The sequence below is a fragment of the Bidens hawaiensis genome, unplaced genomic scaffold (assembly GCF_021521415.1).
Source record: "Bidens hawaiensis isolate Kalapana, Puna unplaced genomic scaffold, B.hawaiensis_p1.1 tig00001269_1, whole genome shotgun sequence".
Lineage (NCBI taxonomy): Eukaryota > Viridiplantae > Streptophyta > Magnoliopsida > Asterales > Asteraceae > Bidens > Bidens hawaiensis.
In genome coordinates, this window is record NW_027491072.1 from 4039478 (window position 1) to 4051168 (window position 11691).

Here is an 11691-nt window from a genome sequence, read left to right on the forward strand (position 1 = left end):
TTACTCAAATTTACTTATGATCAATCACAAGGATTCCATGTAGTAACATTTGAGAGCAGGTCAGTCCAATATTTATAATCCATAAATATCTACGAACATTGGCAGCAACCTTTGCTCTATATTCATATACCATGAATATCCACCAATCCAAGTTCATAATAGTTCATAATAGACCACAGACAGTTAGAATAAGTAACTTATTCATGGATTTAAACATGCTAAAATGGAACATAACTCAAAATGTTATAATCATAAACCATAATCATATGAATGAGTCAAAATAACAATTGTTCCGATATCCAAATACAAAATTCGATCATATCCAATCACTAGAATATCGAAGTCCTAAGGCACAAGTATGACCCTCATGCTTTGGCCTTTCAAGGAGCTTCATGAGTGGATCCGCAATGTTTTGATCGGTGTGAACTTCGCGAATACATATCTTTCCCTTTTCAACTTCATCCCTTATGTAGTTGAACCTCTGCTCAATGTGCCTCGTCTTTTGATCTGCACAAGGTTCCTTGATTTGAGCAATTGCACCCTCGTTGTCACAAAAGATCTCTAGAGGGTCCTGAATGGTACGGACTACCCCTAGGTCGGCAATGAATTTTCTAATCCACGCAGCTTCTTGAGCTGCTAATGAGGCGGCGATGTATTTCGATTCCGTGGTGGATAATGCTAACACTTCTTGCTTTGAGCTTTTCCAAGAGATTGCCCCACCATTCATAACGAAAACATATCCCAATTGTGATCTAGAATCATCTCGATCGGTTTGGAAACTCGCATCCGTGTAACCCTTTACAACGAGTTCCTCCACACCCGAACCGTATATTAGAAACATGTCCTTAGTCCTTCTAAGGTATTTCAATATACTCTTAACCGCCATCCAATGGCTACTTCCCAGATTATGTTGGAATCTACTTGTCATGCTTAAAGCGCATGATACATCCGGTCTAGTGCATACCATTGCATACATGATGGATCCAATAGCCGATGCGCATGGGATTCCATTCATTTTCTCTTGCTCATCCTTTGAGCTTGGACATTGAGACCTACTCAATATCGTTCCTCTTTGAATAGGTACCAAACCTTTCTTAGAGTTCTCCATCTTGAACCTCTTCAAGATTTTGTCAATGTATGCACTTTGGTTTAAACCTATCAACCGCCTTGATCTATCCCTATAGATCTTTATTCCCAAAATATAGGCGGCTTCACCAAGATCCTTGATTGAAAAACTGCTTCCAAGCCATGCTTTTACCCCTTCCATGGTTGGAATGTCAATCCCAAATAGTAGTATGTCATCAACATACAATACTAAGAAGGTAATGATGCTCCCACTAGCTTTCTTATACACACAAGCTTCATCACCATTCTTGATGAACCCAAATTTCTTAACTTCTTCATCAAATCAGTGATCCAACTTCTAGATGCTTGTTTCAATCCATAGATTGATTTCTTTAACCTGCATACTTTGTTAGGATGTTGTGGATCGACAAAACCTTCGGGTTGAACCATATAGACATCTTCCTCAAGATGCCCATTTAGGAAGGCGGTTTTGACATCCATTTTCCATATCTCATAGTCATAATATGCGGCTATGGCAAACAATATCCTAATAGACTTTAGCATTGCTACGGGAGAAAAAGTTTCATCATAGTCAACCCCTTGAGTTTGAGTGAAACCTTTTGCTACAAGTCTAGCTTTATAAGTATCCAAGTTTCCATGCATATCGGTTTTCTTCTTGAAAACCCACTTACTTCCAACCGGTTTGGAATTAAGAGGTGGTACAACCAAATCCCATACTTGGTTGTCATGCATGGATTGCATCTCAACGTTCATGGCTTCAAGCCATTTGTCGCAATCGGATTGTGACATTGCATCACGGTATGTGGTGGGTTCATCCGAATCTACCACATAGCATCCATCCATGAAAAATCTATATCTTTCGGATGGATGACTAATTCTACCGGATTTGCGAATGTTTTTGTGTCTTGATCAACCATTTGATCATTCTCAACAACCTCTTGTTGATTGCTAGTGTCAACCAAATGTGTATCGGCTTGTGGTTCTCGATCCTCCTCGAGTTCCACCATTCTACTAGTACCTTCCATAAGGAACTTAGTTTCCATGAACTCGGCCTTTCGAGCAACGAACACCTTTTGCTCGGTTGGGTTGTAGAAATAATATCACATGGAGTCCTTGGGATATCCTACAAAGATACACTTAGTGGATCGACTTTCAAGTTTGTTTTGTGTGTTGTTCTTGACATAAGCCTCACAACCCCATACCTTTAAATATGACAATGATGGAACCCTTCCATTCCATATTTCATAAGGTGTTTTGTCCACTTTCTTGGTTGGGGCCATATTTAGAATACGGGCCGCGGAGAGCAAAGCGAACCCCAAAATGATAGAGGCAATGTGCTTCTAGCCATCATAGATCGAACCATATCCAATAGAGTTCGATTTATCCTCTCGGACACACCATTATGTTGTGGTGTTCCGGGTGGAGTAAGTTGTCAGATGATTCCACAACTTCTAAGATGATCTCGGAAAGCATCACTTAGGTATTCACCTCCTCTATCCGAACGAAGTACTTTGATGGTTTTATCGAGTTGATTTTGTACTTCATTTTGGAAGACTTTGAACATTTCAAAGGCTTCATCTTCGTGTCTTAACAAGTACACATACCCATAACGACTATAATCGTCGATAAAGGTAATGAAGTATCTTTCACCATTCCTTTTCATTGTCTTAAAAGGACCACATACATCCGAATGTATGATACCCAATAAGTCTTTTGCCCCTTCGTTTGTCCCACTAAAGGGGTCCTCGGTCAGTTTTCCTAGTAAAAAATACTCACACTTATCAAATGAATCATCTTCACTTGATTCTGAAAGACCATTCTTTTGAAGTGTATGTATGCGGTCTTTGTTTATGGGACCAAGGAGACAATGCCAAAGATAAGTCTTACTCAAATCCATTTTGAGTTTCTTGGTGCTTGATTGGTACAACATGTTATCATAGAATGTGTTATCATGAACTAATTCATAAATGCCATTAGACGGCATTGACATAAAATAAAAGACATCATTCATGAAAACACAAATACCATTGTCCATAAACTTAAAATCATAACCATATTGTCATAACAAAGAAACGGAGATAATGTTCCTAGTCAAATTAGGAGCATACAAAATATCTTTCAAAACAACTTCCAAACCATTTGGAAGCTTCAATGTATAGTCTCCTCGGGCTTCGACAACAACCTTTGCTCCGTTGCCCATGAAGAGACTAATATCTCCTTTCTTGAATCCTTCATTCCCCTTTAACCCCTGCAATGAATTGCAAATATGAGTTCCACTTCCGGTATCCAATACCCATGTGTTAGAGTAAATAAGATTAAGATCAATATGAATCATGAAAGTTGTACCCGAGGATTGCCTCGCATCCCTCTTAGCTTTCAACTCTTTGAGATAGGTTGGACAACTCCTCATCCAATGCCCTATCTCCCCACATCCAAAGCACGGATCCTCCTAGCTAACCTTTAGCTTCTTCGGTTTGGGTGGTTCCACTTTTACCTTTCCCTTGAACTTGCCCTTGACTTGCCCCTTTCCTTTGGCAACCTTTGCCTTGGGTTCCGGGTGATGCCTTTTCTTATTGCCTCCCTCATTGATCGTGAGAACGGGTAAAAACTTTTTACCCATTCCTGTCTCGGCCGTCTTAAGCATTGCGTGAAGCTCACCAATGCTCTTGTCCCATCCATTCATGTTATAATTCATTACAAATGTCTCAAACCTTTTAGTTAAGCCATTTAGGATCAAATCCGTTGCTAACTCGTCTGAGACGCGACAATTAAGGCGCTTGAGACGATCAATATGGGTTTTCATCTTAAGTACATAAGATGAGACCGATTGGGTTTCTTCCATACGACATGCATGAAGCGCTCGAACCGTTTCGAAGCGTTCCACCCTAGCTTGTGTCAGGAATATTTCCTTAAGTTGGGTGATCATGTCGTACGCCCCATGAAGTTCAAAGTCCTTTTGAATCTCAGGAATCATAGTTCCCAACATGAGGCAAGAAACTTGCACCTAATCCTCATTGTGCTTAACCCAATTGTTATGGTTTTCGGCATCGTCAATGCTAGGTTCATCGGGAATTGGATCTTCTAATACATAGTATTTCTTTTCTTGCTTGAGAACGGTTCTCAAGTTTCGATACCAATCCATAAAGTTGGTATAGTTTAAACGATCCTTGCCAAGAATAGATCTTAGTGATAAGTTATTAACGGGTGGAATAATAACGTTAGGTGGATTGTTGATTGCGGCCATCTACAAATATAACAAAGCTCAATTTTAGTATTTTCGATATCAATTATTTTAGACGTTAATACCCTTTTATGTCTCCAAGAAAATTAATGATTAAAATCTAGAACCCAACGTTACATTCAAATAGTAGTTAGGTGACCTTTATCCCACTATTTAAATTAAGAGGGTAATCAACGTTTGACGATTGCAACCCTTTGCAACTTCTAGTTTTATGGGATCGGTTTAGCATCTCATGCTTAGTTGGCATGTTTAATCCCAGCAACACCATTGTACGCCATGCTTCGGTGACCCTATTCACATGGTTTCCAATTTAAGTCGTCCTACTTACACACACGTGTGAATTTACACAAACAAGTGGTTAGGTGACCTTGATCCCACAAATATGGCAAACCCACCTCAACTCACAAGTTTCCTCTAATGCGGTTAGGTGTCCTTTATCCCACACCGAGTTCCCAAGTGATTCGAGTGTCGTATAAAAGGATGGTGTTCAACTTATTTTATAAAAGGGATTTTTAGTTTTCTAAATTCTAGCTTGGAAAACCTTTTATGTACCTTTCATTTGCATGCATTCAAATGTATGGTACTTATTTGAAAAACCCATTTTCAAAGTTCCTATTAATAAAACTCATTTTATTATGAAATCATTAGCCTTAATAAAACCCATTTGTATTACCTAACGATTTCTAAGGAACCAATTTTATGCTAGTTGTTGATTTTAAGTTGTTTAGCAAACCACATTTCAATAACACAAACAAAAGTAAATCAACCATGCAAGCATAAAATATACACAACCACAAGTTCATAACCATAGCCTCCTAATGTTGACCACACTTGTTGACCGAAGACAAGTGTGTCAAAAGGTCTCTCCTAAGGGACTCAAAAGGACACGAGCTTGTGTCGGTGAACTCCCACTTGATCCCGCATCCAAATTCTCCACGTGTTCACCCCCGTGTTGTGGTCTCCTTCATTTTATTTGGGCCTCCTTCCTTGCATCTTCTTTTACAAAAATATATCCTAATACATTTTTCTCTAGTAAAAGAAATGCATCTAATCTATTTATTATTACAAACCAATTGAAAGAATAAATAGATTACAAACCCAAATAAATATTACAACCATATTGAATGAACAAAAAACCACTTTGAATGAACAAAAATAACAACACAAACATTCAACCAAACACAAGGCCATGGCTAGGTTATGAACATCTATTACATATCCAAATATGCAATAACATAAGACCCAAATGGTTCCCCTTTAACCCTTGAAACTTTCGGCCAAAACAAACAAAAACCGAAAGTTCTGGGTTTTGTCCAAACAACACAATCAATCATCCAAATGACTTAGTTTTTCAAGATTACCACATGCATGTAAAGTATAACCTTGAAAAACCATAGGGTAACCAAAACCCCCAAAACTTTTGACCATATGGTAAAACCCCTCCATAAACCCGAAAATTTTTGGGTCTAATGAAGCATGCATCCGTATAAGCGGCTCTTTATGTCATTGTTGGGTTTTAATAAGATTATCAAAGTGATTAAATCCCTATTTTACCAAAAATGAAGCGGAAATAAGTTTTAAATCTTGTTAATTTGATATGTATAAAACCGATTTTACACATGCAAAACCCAAACCCGGATCCAAATACGAAATACATACTATCAAACACATGCATGACACTATAAGTTCATGCATGTCAGTATACCTTTCTAGAGAACAAATCCGGGTGAAGAAGGAGATGATGGAAGGGCACGAACTTCAAAGGGAAGGTTCTCAAGCTTGAATACCCCAAGCCTCCGACAATACACCACTTCTAGCTAGGATTTTCACTTGATAAACTCCTCTTCCTTACCTTTGATCTTGGCCGAATCCAAGAGATAAGAGAGGAAGAGTTGAGAGAGTTTTGTATCGTGTGTGTAATAGTCTCATGTGTGAGAGAAAGAGAGTTGGGTGAGTTATGAAAGGCACCACCCAAGGCATCCAATCACATCTCTTGCATGCACCCACAAAGTTTGTTATAATAATAAAATAAGACAAGGTGAGAGAGGGGGGGGGGGGCTTTTCTTTCCTTTCTTGTTTTTATTATTTGCAATCTTTCCAAATATACCATTGTGTAACATAACTTGTATTGTGTCATACCTTGTATTGTGTCATACACAACTCAATATATTGTTACTTAACCCTCTTAAACAACAATATGGAATGCTCTTTCTCAAAGCATAAATCATCCATATGATTTATTTATTTCACAAGTACATTCTATTTAGGAACCCCTTTCCAAATAACTCAAGTGTTTATATTCATTTGTTATGATCATATCATACATAAACAAATATTATTGGCGTTTGTCTAGCTTGTTATTGGGTATGACCCGACTTGGATCATGACATACTAGCCACATCAATTATAATATGTGTCTTGGGCATACCGAGTCCAACATATATGTTATATACTTTTTCTATCTAAATATATATATGCATAAATAATTAACATATACTTACATATACATGAATAATGAAGTTGGAAGAAGAGTTTTGGAATTTGAGACAAGAAGGCGATGACATTGTGACTTATAATGACCATTTCCACGAACTTAGCATCCTCATCCTGAATATGGTCATCCCTCTTAATCGAGCCATCGATAAATATATCTCTAGCCTACCTATGCAAATTCAAGACTCCATTTTGAGTTGTGACCCAAAGATTCTCCATGATGCTATAACCCTTGCTGGTACCGTCACAGCAAATCACGTTAAGACCAGGACTTTAACGTGAAAAAGGACCAAAGAGCCTATCGAAAAAGACACGACCGAACCTTCCAACGAGGTCAAATTTGAAACCTCATCAAAACCCGTCCACACTAAAACCAAGAATAACAACAACAAACGCAAACAACGAAACTTCGTCCTAACCAACTTGGACCTAATACCAATCCATGATACCCAAAGTTAACCCAAAAAAGCCCTACACAGGAACATATCCTTTGAACACATGCAAGTATCACCACCCTACTACCACACAATGCCAAAAATGCTTCAATTATGGCCGCTTCGGCCACTTCATTAACTATTGAAAGGAACCTATAAAAGCTCAACACAACTCATCTCCCCCCACAACCCGTTATTCAACTATATCACCAATCATATGCCCTACCTAATGCACCCACACTCCAAACAAAGCGAGCCTCCTATCATTGTGGTGACCAAGCCATCTCCATAATGCATGCTTATCACACCCCGTTAAGCAATTTGCGGAAGCGTAATACGGAAATGTAACAGATACAACTGGTATCAAATAAACTGTTCATAAAGAAACATTATTAACGAATTTACAATATATTACATCGTTCTAACATATTTTACAAACTAAGTGATTCAATCAAACTAGTCCGCTAACTACTTCTCTCCATACTCGAATACTCATAGCATCGATCACAATCCGAGAACGAAACACATAAGCAATCTATTCCACCTTTCTGATTACCTGAAAAGCATGTTTAAAAACGGTTAACTACGAATAGTTGGTGAGTTTCATAAGTTTTAACAAAATCAGTTCTGTGTACCATACAGTGATAGTTTGTATGTACGCACGTATGTATAAATATAAATTTACGTTTGTAAATATATGTGTAGCCGTATCCTTGTGTGTACATATGCACACATGTAAGTTTATAATATGAGTTCGAAATCACGACAAAATCGTGACTGTTTGTTCGTATTGCGTGTTTCCATTTTTCCATGTTTAATCAACCACCGTGGCCCCCTTCCGACCACAACGGTTCCACATAAAATCAACCACTGTGGCCCCCCTTCCGCCCACAACGGTTCCTCCTAACATCAACCACTGTGGCTCCCCTTTCGCCCACAACGGTTCCACATAGAGTCAAACATTGCACAGTGTATACACAACAAATAGTATTTTTACACATAATATTTCCTACGCCTATTCACATAGCATGTATATAGACACACATACGTATATAGTATTTATCACGTATCACCAAACACTGTGGCTCCCCATCTGCCCAAAATACGCATAATCACATTATTTTCTTAACATTCATTCATAATAAAGTTAGTTTGTTTAGTTGCAGCAGAACTTGGCTCATAGGCCATACTCAACTTTAGTTTACTAAGTTGTAGCAGAACTTGGCTCATAGGCCAAACTCAATTTTAGTTTACTAAGTTGCATCAGAACTTGGCTCATAGGCCATACTCAACTTTATTTTATTAAGTTGCAGCAGAACTTGGCTCATATGCCATACTCAATTTTTGTTTATTAAGTTGCATTAGAACTTGGCTCATAGGCCATACTCAACTTTAGTTTGGTACTATTGTGGCCCCCTTCCGCCCACAATAGCCCCATGGTCATCACAGACCACGTTATTCACCCATGGCCGTTACAGACCACGTTATTCACCCATGGCCGTTAGAAACCACGTTATTTTTAACAGTACACAACATATTTGTATAACCGTGTTGTCACGTATAATTTCATTATGTTTTGGTATTCGTACCATATTCACTTAATTTGTCATTCAAGAATACTATTCACCATTCATTCGCACGTAATCAATCGTTATGTTTGTAGGGACTTTTTGTGTGTAAACGTTCAGACAATTCATATCCTGAACCGTTTCCAGGTAGATAATGTATATAAATATGCTTTTCATCCCAAAAATATTCGTAAACAGTTTGAAAAGAGGGGTCATGAAACTCACAGTTTTGTAGGCACTCAGTGCGAGGTCAGATCGGGGTTCGTTTCCCTTGCTATCACTTAGTCCCTATAGTCAATGTTATAATAATATTAATATTTTAATATTATTAAAATCTTTTATACTAAGCTAGGCTGTATAGCTAGTCTGGGTGTGGCTGTAATACCCAGAAAGTGTCAATAGGCTTAGATTGTGATTTTGTTTAATGTCTAATATTTAAAATCGAACTTGGCTCAGTTTCCCCGTTTCACCAGCTGGGCCAAGTTGTTCGTTTACGCATTTGGAAAAAATTTATGGGGATGTAAGCTTGGGTAAATGTGTTGGTTGATAAAATGATTAAGTTATAAAGAAATATCACAATTTAGGGGTCTGGATTCGCTACGTGGCTCGTTTCCGTTTATTCAGTTTGATTTGGAGAAAACACGCACAATCTATCCAAATTGTCCGGATTTCTCACAAAAAGTTTGTTTTTACATAATTAATTCGAAAATATGCTTCTTGGTCATTTTTGATGTTATGATATTCCAACATGTTCGTTAATCATGAACTTGCAGGTTTTCGTCAGAATTGAATTTGTTTATTCTTCAAATTAGCATAATTAATTATCCATTAATCACTAGATCATGAAAATTTAGACACTTATCAAATAAAATATGTAGATGTTTATAAAAATATTTCTGGAATTATTTACGAATTTATAAATTTATAAAATATAATTTTATATGCTATATTTAGCCTGAAAATCATCCGTTTATATCAAATGATTTCCGAAAAATCCGCCAAAATTCCTGAATGACCAAAACACTTCCTAAAATAACTTGTAGCTATTCCAGAAGCTAAAAATCTTGCCAAATATCATTTTCGAGCCAAAAACGACTATGAAAATCCGAATAAATGCAAATTCACAAAACATACCTAGGGTTTTCCTAATGACCCCAAATTTAATATGTGATCATAATATATCAAATATTAATTCCCCATAAAATTTCATAATTTTTCAGCATTTAAAGTATTTTTCCAAAATAAACGCCCAAAATTGGTAATCAATTCGCCAAATATTCTCGGATGGTCAAAAAATTACCAAATTTGGACAGGGACTCACCTGGTATCCATGCACAATTTCGTGACCTAAAAATATACGCATCACAACCTTACCATGAAAGTTAGGTACCTGTCCGGGTTCTTGTGCTTCTACATAAGCTAGGTACATGTCCTATATCACAAACCAAGCATGTATCATCAAAAGACCAGCCATGAAAGTTAAGGTTTCGGTTAGGGTTCTAAACCGAACTTTTGAACCGTAAAAACGCCGTTTAAACCCTATAATCCGTGTTTATGGCCAAAAAACTTATCAAACCAGGTTCCTAACCATTTTTGTGATCAAAATATACTTTTGGACCATTTTTAAGGTTTTTGCATGGTTAGAAGTGATTTTTGGTAATCAAACTATGTTTATATGTGTTTAAACATGATTAATTAAGCAAAATATTAACCAAAATGAAGGTAATTACCTAGGGTTTGGCTTGGAGTTGTTAGAACAGAGTTTGGAGGTCCAGAATCTGGAAGAAAAGTGTGTAAAAATATCGACTAAGTTGGTTAAATAATAAAAAAGAATAAGGGGGGGAGTCTTCTTTGGCGGGCTGGAAGGTGTAGGGCCACCCTTGGGTCCCAATTTGGCCGGTTTGCCTTGTTTTGTGTGCCCGAATATGAAATCCCGAGTCCAAGTTTATTTTGGGTTCGGTTTTTGACTAGAAAAATATATCGGGTACGACAAACAACGCAAAAACGAGTCTTTTAAGGCCATTTTTGTGTAAATTTAGAAAAACATAGTATTGTTTGTAGAAATCAAAAATATTTTCATGGATCGCTTAAAACATCCCAAATAATTGTTTTGTAAGTCTTTTCTGGCTTAACGGATGATACAATGCTTGTTTCGTAACTATCTTTTGCGTTTAAAGTCATAGCGGGTAGTTAAACGAGCAAGTTTTCGTTTAACTAGTTTGCTATCGTACTAAGGCCATAATATCAATATATTGGCTTATTTTAAACGTATATCACTTATATATGGCCACCCGGGATATCTGGGTCATAACCAGACCCGTTCGGTTATTCGTTTGTTCGCTACGCAATAAGCGGTTAATTGCTTATTCGATGTGTGAACGCTAATGTGTAACCGGTTTTGTCACGAATGTCACATTCTACCCCAGTTAAGAAATTTCGTCCCCGAAATTTGATATACCAATTACGCCCCTATAGGGAAAAGTTATAAATATTTGCTTCAGAATTTGTTCTTCTGCTTTCGAACGTGTTTGATTCCCTGTTGTGGATTCCACCGAACTTTATTTAGTGAGACTTTATTGTGTCTTAGCTGTTTTATTTTTCCCGTCCAACATATTCACCGGTTTCTTAATAAATTTTAGTTGTACGTAAGTTTTCAAGTGATACTAATTTCCGCCTTGTCAATAAGGCACTCGTTCTGATTCGCTATATATAAAATATCGGGAATGAAATAATTTTGTTTAATACGCTACGGGGTTAACCTTTGTGGCAATTTTGTACAGTTCCACGTATGTTAGAGTTAACTCATCATTTTCACTAACTCAACTAACACCTTTCAAAAATCGTCATCTTTTCACATATATCGGTACAG